The 13,819-nt window shown below is 38.7% G+C and overlaps 1 pseudogene; it reads right to left on the reverse strand.

The window, feature by feature from the left end:
- The window catches only part of LOC131502111 (NADH dehydrogenase [ubiquinone] 1 beta subcomplex subunit 5, mitochondrial-like), a 78,925-nt pseudogene extending 69,064 nt beyond the window's left edge, over positions 1-9,861 (reverse strand).
- Positions 9,862-13,819: the final 3,958 nt, after the last annotated feature.

A 13,819-nucleotide genomic window follows, 5' to 3' on the forward strand; every position in this document is an offset into this window, starting at 1 on the left:
AAAAGCCTAAATGTCCATCAACTGATGAATGGATAAAGAAATTGTGGTTTAGATACACAATGGAGTACTACGTGGCAATGAGAAAGAATGAAATATGGCCCTTTGTAGCAACGTGGATGGAACTGGAGAGTGTTCTGCTAAGTCAAGTAAGTCATACAGAGAAAGACAGATACCATATGTTTTCACTCTTATGTGGATCCTCAGAAACTTGACAGAAACTCATGGGGGAGGGGAAGGAAAAAAAAAACAAAAAGAAGTTAGAGTGGGAGAGAGAGCCAAAGCATAAGAGACTCTTAAAAACTGAAAACAAACTGAAGGTTGATGGGGGGTGGGAAGGAGGGGAGGGTAGGTGATGGGCATTGAAGAGGGCATCTTTTGGGATAAGCACTGGGTGTTGTATGGAAACTAATTTGACAATAAATATCATATATTAAAAAATTTAAAAAAAATTAAAAAATTTAAAAAAAGCAATATGTATTTCTCTTAGGTAAAATAGATAATATAGAAGAGAGGGAAAAAAGCATTACCCCAAAACATACAACCAAAAGACGGCCCCTGAAAGTTTTAATCTGCATTATATTCTTCAAGAATGCATTACATTCTTGCTTATGCAGGTATTTTATGCTTGTTCATGTATGCATATGGTTGTATATTTATATAGGGAAGGTAAGATCTCGTGTTAGTTTTCTAACCTAAATGTCATGGTAATGGATTAATTTATGTCCTGAACAAGATATGTCCAAACCTCAACCTCTGAACTTGTGATGGAACCTTATTTGGAAACAAGGTCTATGCACACATAGTTAAGGACCTTGAGATCTAGGGTAGTCCCTAAATCTAATGAGTGTTGTTCTTATAAGAGAAACAAAAGGAGGCATCACACACAAGGAAGAAGGCCATGTGAAGATGGGGCAGAGGTTAGAGTTATGCTGGCACAAACCACAGAAGACCAGGAACCACCAGACACTGGAAGAGTCAAGAATGAATTTTGCCCTAGAGCCTTCAGAGGAAGCATGGCCCTGTCTGACACCTTGATTTTGGGCTTCTGACATTCAGAACTATGAAAGAATACATTTTTGATATTTCAAACGACAGAATTTGTGGAGACTTGTTATGGCATCCTAGGCAATTAACACACTCACTACAACATATTCCATATATCACTGTGAATAATTCTTAGACAATATCTGAACCTAGTGAGAATAAAGTGGCTTGTGACCTTGGTGAGAATGTATCATTGCAATCATGGAGACAGAAGCAGTTAGATAAAGATTTGGTGGGAAGTGAAGGTCAAAATCTCTGGAACTTTGATTTTGAAGGGGAAGGGGGGGTCAGAAAGACGGAGAGACAGAGTGAGAGGCTTATGCCTGCATGGGAATTAGGGGTCAGAGAAGGGAATTTTTTTCTTTCTTTTTATGTTTTTTTTTAACTTGTTTTATTTTTTATTCTTTTTAATTTACATCCAAATTAGTTAGCATATAGTGTGCTACAATGATTTTAGGAGTAGATTCCTTAGTGTCCCTTACCCATTTAGCTCATCCCCCCCAACCCCTCCCGTAACCCTCAGTTTGTTCTCCATATTTATGAGTCTCTTCTGTTTTGTCCCCCTCCCTGTTTTGATATTATTTTTGCTTCCCTTCCCTTATGTTCATCTGTTTTGTCTCTTAAAGTCCTCATATGAGTGAAGTCATATGACTTTTGTCTTTCTCTGACTGACTAGTTTCACTTAGCATAATACCCTCCAGTTCTATCCACGTAGTTGCACATGGCAAGATTTCATTCTTTTTTATTGCTGAGTAATACTCCATTGTATATAGATACCACATCTTCTTTATCCATTCATCCATCGATGGACATTTGGGCTCTTTCCACACTTTGGCTATTGTTGATAGTGCTGCTATAAACATGGGGGTGCATGTGTCCCTTCGAAACAGCACACCTGTATCCCTTGGATAGATGCCTAGTAGTGCAATTGCTGGGTCGTAGGGTAGTTCTATTTTTAGTTTTTTGGGGGGAACCTCCATACTGTTTTCCAGAGTGGCTACACCAGCTTGCATTCCCAAAGGGAATTAAAAAAAATATTTGATACCTTGAAGTTTGAACAAGTTTAAAAGTTAATGTTTAAGAGTTATTTCATCTCAGATTTAACCGTTGAATTTTCCAGTATATTCATTTTCCTCCTTATCCTCTTATTTACACTACATAATTAATGGAACACTTTCAATGGACAGTATGGGTTTTAAGCCAATATATATTTAGTTATTAGTGAATGAAAGAACTGACAATTGTATGTCAAAGAAATGCTAGTAAATCTTGGTTTTCTGCATCTCAGGGAGACAGCAGTTGGCTGAAATTCTGGTGTGATATGGTTGGATAACGCATGGTCTGAAGGCTCCTGCAATGGTGACTCCAGGACTGGTCTAGAATATTCCTGTAAATGTATTAACCTATGGAGCAGTCCAAGAGCAGCAGTTAGGCAAGTACCACACCTTGCTACCATGATGTGCTCTATCACTGAGGTGAGTTAAAAACAGGCCCGTCCTTTTAACCATATGTGGAATTTAAGAACCAGAACAGGTGAACATAGGGAAAGGGCAAAAAAAGAGAGAAGGAAGCAAACCGTCAGAGACACTTAACTGTAGATAACAAACTAAGGGTTGCTGGAGGGGAGGTAGGCCAGGGATGGACTAAATGGATGATTGGGTATTAAGGAGGTCACTTGTTGTGTTGAGCACTGAATGTTATATGTAAGTGATGAATCACTAAATTCTACTCCTGAAACCAATATTACATTATATGTTAGCTAAGTAGAATTTAAATAGAATTTTGAAAAAGAAAAAAAAAAAACAGAGCTGTCTTATTGCATCATTAATTATAATAGACAAGATATGGAAGCAACCCAAGTGTCTATCAATAGGCAAATGGATAAAGAATATGTGATACACACACACACACACACACACACACACACACACACACACACCACAGTGGAATATTACCCAGCCATAAAAAGAATGAAATCTTGCCATTCACAATAACATGGATGGACTTAGAGGGCATTATACTCAGTAAAACAAGTCAAACAGGCAAATACCATATGATTTCACTTATTTTTGGAATCTAGTAAACAAAACAAATGAACAAACAAAACATAACAGAAACAAGCTCATAAATACAGAGAACAAACGTGGTTGCCAGATGGTAGGAGATGAAGGGGGGATGGGTGAAATAGATGGAGGGGATTAAGAGATACAAAACGGAAGTTATAAGATAAATAAGTCGTGGGGATGAAAAATACACCACAGACAACATAGTCAATAATATTTTAATAACTTTGTGTGGTGACAAAGGGTGCCTACGCTAATAGTAGTGAGCGTTTTGTAATGTATATAATTGTTGAAACACACTTTGTACACCTAAAACTAATATAATATTCTGTGTCACCTGCACTTCAATAAAAAAAAGCAAACAAAAAGTAAACGAATAAGCAGCCCTGTCTGCCCAGGGTGGGGAACTGGATTAGGGTCTGCTCAGAAGCATGATGTTGAGCATTGCTTATAAGCTTCTGATTCACCCAAGAAACTAGGGATCCTTCTGTCTACAAGATTTTAAACACAAGGTGTATAAGAGAAATATATGCTTCTTTCATAAGGATATCTATATTTTCATTAGGAGAAACAGTGAGAAATACCTTTTCACTATGCCTGCCTTAGCCCTGAAGCTCAGCCAGCCTCTATTGCTGCGTCTCAACTTTTAAAGGGCCCTTGAAGTCCCACTACATGCCATATATTCTGAGTAGGTTTTCTCATTTTTCCCTTGGGACACTTGTGTGGCAAAAGTATCCTGAGTCCCATTTCACAGATGGCAAAGCTCATGCTCACAAAACCAAATTCACCTCTCCAGTTAAATGGCAGGATGGGAATGAGGTTCCATCCTTCACCCTCTCTTGAGGACACAGAGCAGGCTTGTGTTTAGAAGATGGGTTTCTAAGCCTTGATAAATGAGCATTTCACACTCCCCTGATATTGTGGCACCATGGGTATTCATCCAAAAGCCCCTTTTAACAATGATGGTAATAATGCACATGTATGTTCATGTACATGTACATTCTTCATTTCATAAACACTCATTATATTCAATTTTATAGGAGAACCAAGTAGATTTCAAAATTGAATTGATTCTGTGTGTGTGTGTGTGTGTGTGTGTGTGTTTCCTCTGGCTCAACCACCCCATCTCAAGTGTAGCTCTAGATTCAGTTCATACAAGGGGTGGATTCTGAACTCAGATTTAGATATCCTAGAAAATGTTGGACACCAAGGAATTACTGCCATGAAGTGAAAAATTCCCAAAAACTCTGGCTGAAACCATTCAACCAAGATCACAAACTCCACCTTTCCTTCTTCCTTGCTGAGCCTCCTGGTCTGTGCCCCAGACCTGCAATTCTGGCTCTGGCTATCAAGTGGCATCCATCTCCATTTTCTTTTTCAAATAAACCAAGCAAAGAATAAGAAAAGTCTTGGGATCATTTGTTTACTAAGATTATGTTTGGAAAATTCATATGTATATTAAAGCAGTTCCATTTGCTGTTGGCCCCAAACCTATATCGCATTTAGTGATATATTTTTTTCCCTCTTCAGTGCAGGTTGACCATGTCCACAATGTAGCATGTCCCTCCCAGAGACAAATTTTCTCCCTCCACCACCTCACCCCCATACAGGCTTCCCAGTCTCAGTCCAGTGCCCCATTCTGTCTCAGGCACCTCCTACCTGTCCTGTTCTGCCCTGCCCTAAGCCCACCTGCCTTACCTCCTACTGCCATGGTGCAACACTATCGCCTGTGTATCATTTTAAGAATGTCCTGGGGTATATATATATATCATCTATACATATATCTATACATATATCTATCTATCTATCTATCTATCTAACCCATCAGTTCTATCAGACAGAATTTAAATTATATAAATTATTGTATACAATTGGTTCACATGCTAGGTCTTAAGGGAAGGTGTTTTTGTTTGTTTGGTTGGTTGCTTGGTTGGTTTTTGGTTTTTGCCCCTTGAATAAACAAACCTCCTGTAGAGAAATTGATGGTGGAAGTACGTTGGTGCCACCTCGTGACAGGAGCCTGAGCTGCAGTTTGAGCATGGCTGAGCAGGAAGGTGGGAGGGAGGGGCTGTGGTGAAAACCCACCAGACAGCTTTCAGGACATCTGAGTAGAAAGGGGACATTCCCAAGGGTACAGAGACATTCTCAAGGGTGCCTGTGTGAGGTGTCCAGACTCTTTCCATGCTGAATAAAAGCTCTAGGCCACTGGAACAACAAGATCACTTTGATTTTATGCCTTGAGACCTCTGGATAAATAGGTATATGCCTATATAAACAAAAAATGGATCTGTGCCCTTTATGATCATTGTAACCTGTTTTAGCACATTTTTTTTACCATCTTTCTATATAAACACATATTTCAATGATAATATTTTCAATTACTTTACAACAAAATTTCACTTATTTTTTAAATAAAGACCAGTTGTGGCATCATATGAATGGCCCAACATTTATTTCTCCAATACTAGTAATGTAAATATAGTTCTTTTACCACATTTTCTATTACAAACAATAGTATGCTAACATTCTCTCTTCTTAAAGTTTATTTATTTATTTTGAGAGAGAGAGAGAGAGAAAACGAGTGGGGAAGGGGCAGAAAGGGAGGGGGTCAGAAAGTCCAAAGCGGGCTGGGTGCTGACAGCAGAGAGCCCAGTGTGGGACTGTAACGCATGGACTGCAAGATCATGACCTGACCTGAAGTCGGATCCTTAACTGGCTGAGCCACCCAGGCAGCCCTCTCTTGTCTTAATTTTAAATCCAGTACAGTTAACATGCAGTGTTCTGTTAGTTTCAGGTGTACAATATACTGATTCAACAATTCTATACATTACTTAGTGCCTATCATGATAAGTCTTCTCTTAATCCCCTTCACCTACATCACCCACCTCCTCCCTGGTACTATCAGTTCTCTGTAGCTAAAGAGTCTATTTCATAGTGTTTTGTGGTCTTTCTCTCTCTCCCTCTTTTCCTTTGCTCATTTGTTTTGTTTCTCAAATTCCACATAGGAGTGAAATCGTATGGTATCTGTCTTTGTCTGACTGACTTATTTTGCTTGGCATTATACTCTCTAGCTCCATCCATGTTGCTACAAATGGCAAGATTTCATTTTTTTTTTATGGCTGAGCGATATTCCATTGTATATATATACTACTTTTTATCCATGAATCAATCGGTGGAACTTGGGCTGCCTCCATAATTTGTCTATGGTAAATAATACCACAATAAGCAGAGAGGTGCATGTACCTTCTCGAATTAGTGTTTTTGTATTCTTTGGGTAAATACCCAGCAGTAAAATTACTGGATCGTACGGTAGTTACATTTTAACTTCTTGAGGAAGCTCCATACTGTTTTCCAGAGTGACTGAGCCAGCTTGTATTCCCATCAACAGTGCAAGGGGGTTCCTTTTTCTGCACATCCTCTCCAACATTTGTAGTTTCTTGTGTTTTTGACTGGGGTCATTACGACAGGTGTGAGGTGATATCTCACTGTGGTTTTGATTTGCATTTCCCTGATGATGAGTGATGTTGAGCATCTTTTCATGTGTCTTTTGGCCATCTGGATGTCTTCTTTGGAGAAATGTCTGTTCATGTCTTCTGCCCATTTTTTAATTGGATTATTTGTCTTTCGGGTGTTGATTTGTATACATTCTTCATAAATTTTGGATGCTAAACCCTTTTATTATTTAATTTACTTTTAAAATTTACATTCAAGTTAGTTAGCACATAGTGCATCAATGATTTCAGGAGTAGATACCTTAATGCCCCTTACCCATTTAGCTCATACCCCCTCTCACAACGCCTCCAGTAACCCTCTGTTTGTTCTCCATACTTAAGAGTCTCTTACGTTTTGTCCCCCTCCCTGTTTTTATGTTATTTTTCCCTCCCTTCCGTTATGTCCATCTGGCTTGTATCTTAAAGTCCTCATATGTGTGAAGTCATATGATATTTGTCTTTCTCTGACTAATTTTGCTTAGCATAATACCCTCTAGTTCCATCCACGTAGTTTCAAATGACAAGATTTCATTCTTTTTGAGTGCCGAGTAATACTCCATTGTGTGTGTGTGTGTGTGTGTGTGTGTGTGTGTGTGTATCCCTGATGATGAGTGATGTTGTGCATTTTTTCATGTGTCGGTTGTGGATGCTAAGACTTTATCAGATATATCGTTTGGAAATATCTTCTCCCATTGAGTAGTTTGTCCTTTAGTTTCGATTTTTTCCTTTGCTGTGTAGAAACTTGTTATTTCGATGTAGTCCCAATAGTTTATTTTTGCTTGTGTTTCTCTTGCCTCAGGAGTCATATCCAAAAAAGAAAAAAAAAAAGGAGTTGTTACAGTCGGTGTCAGAGAAATTACTGCCAGTGCTCCTTTCTAAGATGTTTTATATTTTCAGGACTCACATTTAGTTCCTTAATCTATTTTAAGTTCATTTTTGTGTGTGGTGTAGGATTGTGGTCCGGTTTTATTCTTTGGCATGTAGCTGTCCAGCTTTACCAACATCATTTGTTGAAGAGACAGTCTATTTCCCACTGGATATTCTTGCCTCCTTTGTCAAAGATCAATTGACCAAATAGTCATGGGCTTATTTCTGGGATCTCTATTCTGTGCCACTGATCTGTGTGTCCATTTTTGTGCCAGTGCCATACTGTTTTGAGTACTACAGTTTTGTGATATAAGTTGAAGTCTGTAATTTTGATACCTCCAGCTTTGTTTTCCTTTCCAATATTGCTTTGGCTGTTCGGCGTCTCTTATGGTTCCATACAAATTTTAGGATTGCTTGTTCGCGTTCTGTGAAAAATGCTGTTGGTATTTTTTCACAGCGATTCCATTAAATCTGTAGACTCTTCAGGATAGCATGGACATTTTAACAGTGTTTGTTCTTCCTATCCATGAGCATGGGATGTCTTTCCATTTGTGCTGTCTTCAATTTCTCTCATCAATGTTTTATAGTTTTCAGAGTACAGGTCTTTTATATCCTTGGTTACGTTTATTCCTAGGCATTTTATTATTTTTGATGCCATTGTAAATGGGATTGTTTTCTTAATTTCTCTTTCTGCTGCTTCATTATTAGTGTGTAGACATGCAACAGCTTTCTGTACGTTGATTTTGTATCCTGAGACCTTACTGAATTCATTTATCATTACTAATAGTTTTTGGGGTAGAGTCTTTAGGGTTTTCTATATATGGTATCATGTTTTTCTGCCAATAGTGAACGTTTTACTTCTTTCGTACCAATTTGGATGCCTTGTATTCCTTTTTCTTGTCTGATGGCTGCGCCTAGGACTTCTGGTACTATGTTGAATAAAAGTGGTGAGAGTGGACATCCTTGTCTTGTTGCTGACACTAGGAGGGGAAATCTTTCAGTTTCTCCACGTTGAGTATGATGTTCACTGTGGGATTTTCGTATATGGCTTTTATTATGTTGAGGTATGTTTCCTCTGAACCAACTTTGTTGAACGTTTTTACCATAAATGGATCTTATACTTTGTAAATGCTTTCTCTGCATCTTTCTAAATGATGACATGGTTCTTTTTTTTTGTCACTGGAAAATTGTTTATTCAGGGGTTAAAGGTTTATATAGTTAGTTCAATATTTATGTAATTTAAAATTATGAATTACCTGTGAGTAATCTAGATATCTACAATACAGACATTTGTGTAAACTACTATATTTCTTGGTATTTAACATAATTGGACTTCTCTAACTTCCAATTATGAGTCAAATAAAACATTAAACTTTCAAAGTTACACCGTTGGGAGTTCACAAATTCCTATTTGTTCAAGTTTCTATATTTACCTATATACCTTCTTATAGGAGGAAGCCAAAACCCACAAATCAAAAGTTTTAATCTGCCCTTCACAATGGGTACCAAATCATCATAATGTACACTTTAAATATCTTACAATATTGTCCACTATGCCCCAATACAATAAAGCTGAAAAAAATGAAATCCCACACTAAAGTCTTAATCTGAACCAATGCTGAGAAATAGAGCAATAGAAGGCCTTTTATTCATCGCATGAGCAAAAATACAGAATATATTTTAAATTAATATACTTATACCTAAAGAGAATATACTTTGTATTTAGATAAATAAGAGATTCGATGTTGGGAGTTGCTTTTGGAGAATGATCAATCAGCGCCTTATCAATGGAAGGATACTGATACAAGGGACCATCGCCTCTGGGATACATTAACTAACCTTGGTACTTCCAGTTACTTTAACCATAAATCAGACTTTTCAGCTTCAATTTGAAAAATAGCCATTGTCTTTTCATAATTCTTTTCAGGGCCATCGAAGAAAGTTCTGGAAATCCATCTTGATATAGGATGCTTGAAACATTCCCAGTGTTCCAGGATTTGGCCTTCTGGAATTTCTGCTAACTCAGGCTTCACCAATGAATATATTCACCAGAGTTATGCCAATTGCTACTGGAATCCCACTCAACAAAAATGTAGAATTTCATTAAACTCAAATAACACCTGTCATAGAATCCAGAAGGTTTGGTGATAAACAGTCTTTTCTCATTGTTTCCACTGTGTCGCACTGAGCTGCAGTCTTCAGAAAGCCATGGAAGAGGAAGCCCCTGAATCCAAGCTGAGTGCCGAGATAGTGGCCAGAGAGAGCGGACACTGCAGTGACAGAAACCCACTGTAATGAACTCATGACCACCATGGCTACTGCAAGCAATTCGGATCATATGGTTCTTATCCTTTCTTTTATTAAAGTGGTAAATCACGTTGGTTGATTTGCAAATATTGAACCACTCTTGTATCCAATGACTAAACCCCCTTGATTGTGGTGAATTATTTTTTAAGTGTATTGTTGGATTCGGTTTGATAATATTTTCTTGAGGATTTTCACACCTATGTTCATCAAAGTGATTGGCCTGTACTTCTCTCTCTCTCTCTCTCTCTCTCTCTCCCTCTCTCTCTCTCTGTCTCTCTGTAATGTCTTTATCTGGCTTTAGTATCAGGCTACTACTGGCCTGCTAGAATGAATTTGGAAGATTTCCTTCCTCTTCTATTCCTTTTTTGGAATAGTTTGAGAAGATTAGGTATTAACTCTTCTTTAAATGATTGGTAGAATTCACCTGTGAAGTCATCTGGTCCTGGACTTTTGTTTCTTGGGATATTTTTGTTTTGTTTTCTTTCGTTTCATTACTGATTCTGTTTCATTGCTGTTAGTTGTTTTGTTCAAATTTTCTATTTCTCCCGATTCAGTTTGGGGAGGTTACATGTTTCTAGGTATTTATCCATCTCTTCCAGTTTGCCCAGTTTGTTGGGATATAATTTTTCATACTATTCTCTTATAATCCTTTGCATCTCTGTGATGTCAGTTGTTATTTATCTTCTTTCATTTGTGATTTTGTTTATTTGACTCCTCTCTCTTTTTATGATGAGTCTGGCTAATGATTGATCACTTCTGTTGATCTTTCCAAGGAACCAACTCCTAGGTTCATTGATCTGTTCTTTTGTTTTTTGTTTTGTTTTGTTTTGTTTCTTTTTCATTTATCTCTTCTCTAATCTTTATTATTTCCTTCCTTCTATTGTTTTTGGATTTTGTTTGTTCTTTTTCTAGTTCCTGGAGGTGTAAGGTTAGATTGTTTACTTTTAGATTTTTCTTGCTTCTTCAGGTAGGACTGCATTGCTGTAAACTTCCTCCTTAGGACACCTTTTGCTGCATCCCAAAGATTTTGGATTGCTGTGTTTTCTTCTTCTTTCATCTCCATGTATTTTTATTTTAATTCCCCGTTTATTTATTTGTTAGCCCATTCATTGTTTAGTAGCATGTTATTTAACTTCTATGTATTTGTGCTAGTTCCAGATTTTTCTCTTGTGGTTCTTTTCCTGTTTCACAGCATTGTGGTCAGAAAAGGTGCATGGTGGTATGACTTTGATCCTTTTGAATTTGTTGAGACTGTCTTGTGGCCTAATATGTGATATATTCTGGAGAATGTTCCATGTGCACTCGGAGAAAAATGTGTATTCTGCTGTTTCTGGATGGAATGTTCTGAATATATGTGTTAAATCCGTCTGGTCCAAAGTGTCATTCAAAGACATTGCTTCCTTGTTGATTTTCTGTTTAGGAGATCCACCCATTGATGTCAGTGGGCTGTTAAAGCCCCCTACTATTATCGTATTATTATGAATTGCCTTCTTTATGTTTGTTATGAACGGCTTTATGTATTTGGATGCTCTCTGCATAAATATTTACAATTGTTATATCTTCTTGTTGCATTGTCCCCTTTATGATTATGTAATGTGCTTCTTTGTCCCCTCTTACAGTTCTTGTTTAAAATCTCTTTTGCCCAATATAAGTATTGCTACCTTGGCTTTCTTTTCATATCTATTTGCATGATAAATGTTTCTCCATCACTTCATTTGCAATCTGCATGTGTCTTTAGGTCTGTAGTGAGTCTCTTGCAAGCAACATATAAATGTGTCTTGCTTTTTCACATTTCTGTCACCCTATGTCTTTTGATCAGAGCGGTTGGTCCATTTACATTAAAATTAGAGATAGGTAGGTAATCATTACCATTCTGTTACCCAATTTATGGTGGTTTTTGTGGTTTTTCTCTGTTCCTTACTTTTCTTGCTCTCTTTCTTCACAGTTAGTTGGCTTTTTTATTGATAAACTTGGATTCCTTTCTCTTTAGTTTTTCCTTATCTGTTACTGTTTTTTTTTTCTTTTACCGTTCAGCTTGTATATAATATCTTGTGCAAATAGTTGATGGTTGCTTAAGTTTGAACTCATTCTTTACTCCTCTCCCCTCACCCCACGTTTTAGGTGTATGTTGCCATACTTTACATCTGTTTGTTTTGAGAGACCCTTCGACTGTTTTTTATAGATGTACTTATTTTTACCGCTTTGATGCTTCCTACATTTCTTATTTCTGCTTATGGTATTTCCTTTCCACTCAAAGAATCCCCTTTAACATCTCTTGTAGGGATGGTTTAGTGATCATGGATTCCTTTAGCTTTTGTTTGTCTGGGAAACTCTTTATCTGTCCTTATATTCTGAATGGCAGCCTTCCTGGATAGAATATTCTTGGCTGCAGATTTTTTAGTTTCGCCACTTTGAATATATCATGCCACTCCCTTCTGGCCTCCAAAGCTTCTGTTGAAAAATCCACTGATAGCTTTATGGGGTTTACCTTGTATGGAATTGTTTTCTTTCCTCTTGCTGCTTTTAAAATTATCTCATTGCCACTGCTTTTTACCATTTTAAGTATTATGTGTTGGTGTTGACCACTTTAGGTTGATTTTTGGGGGGGCCGCCTGTGCTTCCTGGATCTGGATTTCTCTTTCCTTCCCTAGATTTGGGATGTTTTCTTCAGCTATTATTTTTTCAAATTAATTTTCTGCCCCCTTTTCTCTCTCTTTTCCTTCTGGAGCCCCTATAATGTGAACATTATTACGCTTGATGGTGTCACTGAGGTCCCAAAGTCTGTTTTCATTTTGTGTTTTGTTTCCTCTCAACCGTCCAGCTTGGTTGCTTTCCATTACCCTGCCCCCCAGGTTGCTGATACGATCTGCTTCATCTAGTCTACTATTCTTTATATCTGGTGTATTTTTAATTTCAGTTATTGGGTTCTTCATCCCTGATTGTTCCTTTTTTATGATTTCTATCTCTTTGTTCAGGGTCTCACTGAGGTCCTCCAAACTTTTCTCGCATCTCATGGTATCTTTATGACCATTACTGTCAATTCTCTGTCAGACATACTACTCAATCCCCATTTCACTTAGGTCTCTTGCTGTGATTTTGTCTTGTTCCTCCATTTGGGACATATTCCTCTGTCTCCTTATTTTGTCTAACTCTCTGCACCTGTTTCTATGTGTTAGGAAAGTTAACCACATCCCCTGCTCTTAAAACCAGTGGCCTTATGAAGAAGCAAGCCTGTAGTGCCTGCAGTGCAGTGTCCCCTATTTACCAGAATTTAGCGCTTCGGGGTTTCTCGTATGTTTGTTGTGTGCACCCTGCTCTTGTGGCTGAGCTGCTTTTTCCTTCAGTTCAGCCATCCACAATGGCGCTCTTTGCCTGTGGTGGGCAGAGTTTGGTCCCTGTGTTGCTGGTGGGCCAGTCTGGGACCACCTTGGGCTTGATTTGAGTCAGACCAGGCATCTCCCAAGGATACACTAGCACTGAACTACAGGGTACTTTCCCTGTTTTGTCCCCTGAGAAGCTTTCCTTGATGGGCAAGGCCTGCAGTCAGACCCCCTGTCTGCCCACAGCCCACTGCTGGGGCCACAGTCTGATTGTTGTGTGTGGTTATGTTTCTCTCTCCCCAGGGCAGAAGTCACTTTGGGGTGGCACTGGCCCTTCTTGGGGCTGCTTGCAAACTTCCAGGCTTGTGACACTGCTTTACATAAGGTCCGTCCAAGAGAGGATTGGAGGGGGTGGATCCATGGAAGCGTGGGGGGCTGGGGAGGAGAATGGACTTGCAGTGTTAGCAAGGTTTGCATGGGTCTGCTGTGGGAGAAGACCTGGAGCCAAGGCCCGATTGGAGGGGGCATGTCCACAGTGAAACACGAGGGCTGGGTGTCCTGTCAGCAAGTTAAGTAGGGAACGTCAGCACCTCACTGGTTCCTTGTTTGTTCCCCCAGGTGGCTGTGTGTTCATGCTGCGGTTGGGGGGAGGAAACTGGCTCCCACCAGCTCCTTTGTTTGTGGGCAAGTCCCCCACACATCCCTGCCCTTTCAACACATGCTCCAA

The sequence above is a fragment of the Neofelis nebulosa genome, chromosome X, assembly GCF_028018385.1.
Source record: "Neofelis nebulosa isolate mNeoNeb1 chromosome X, mNeoNeb1.pri, whole genome shotgun sequence".
In the NCBI taxonomy this organism is placed as follows: domain Eukaryota; kingdom Metazoa; phylum Chordata; class Mammalia; order Carnivora; family Felidae; genus Neofelis; species Neofelis nebulosa.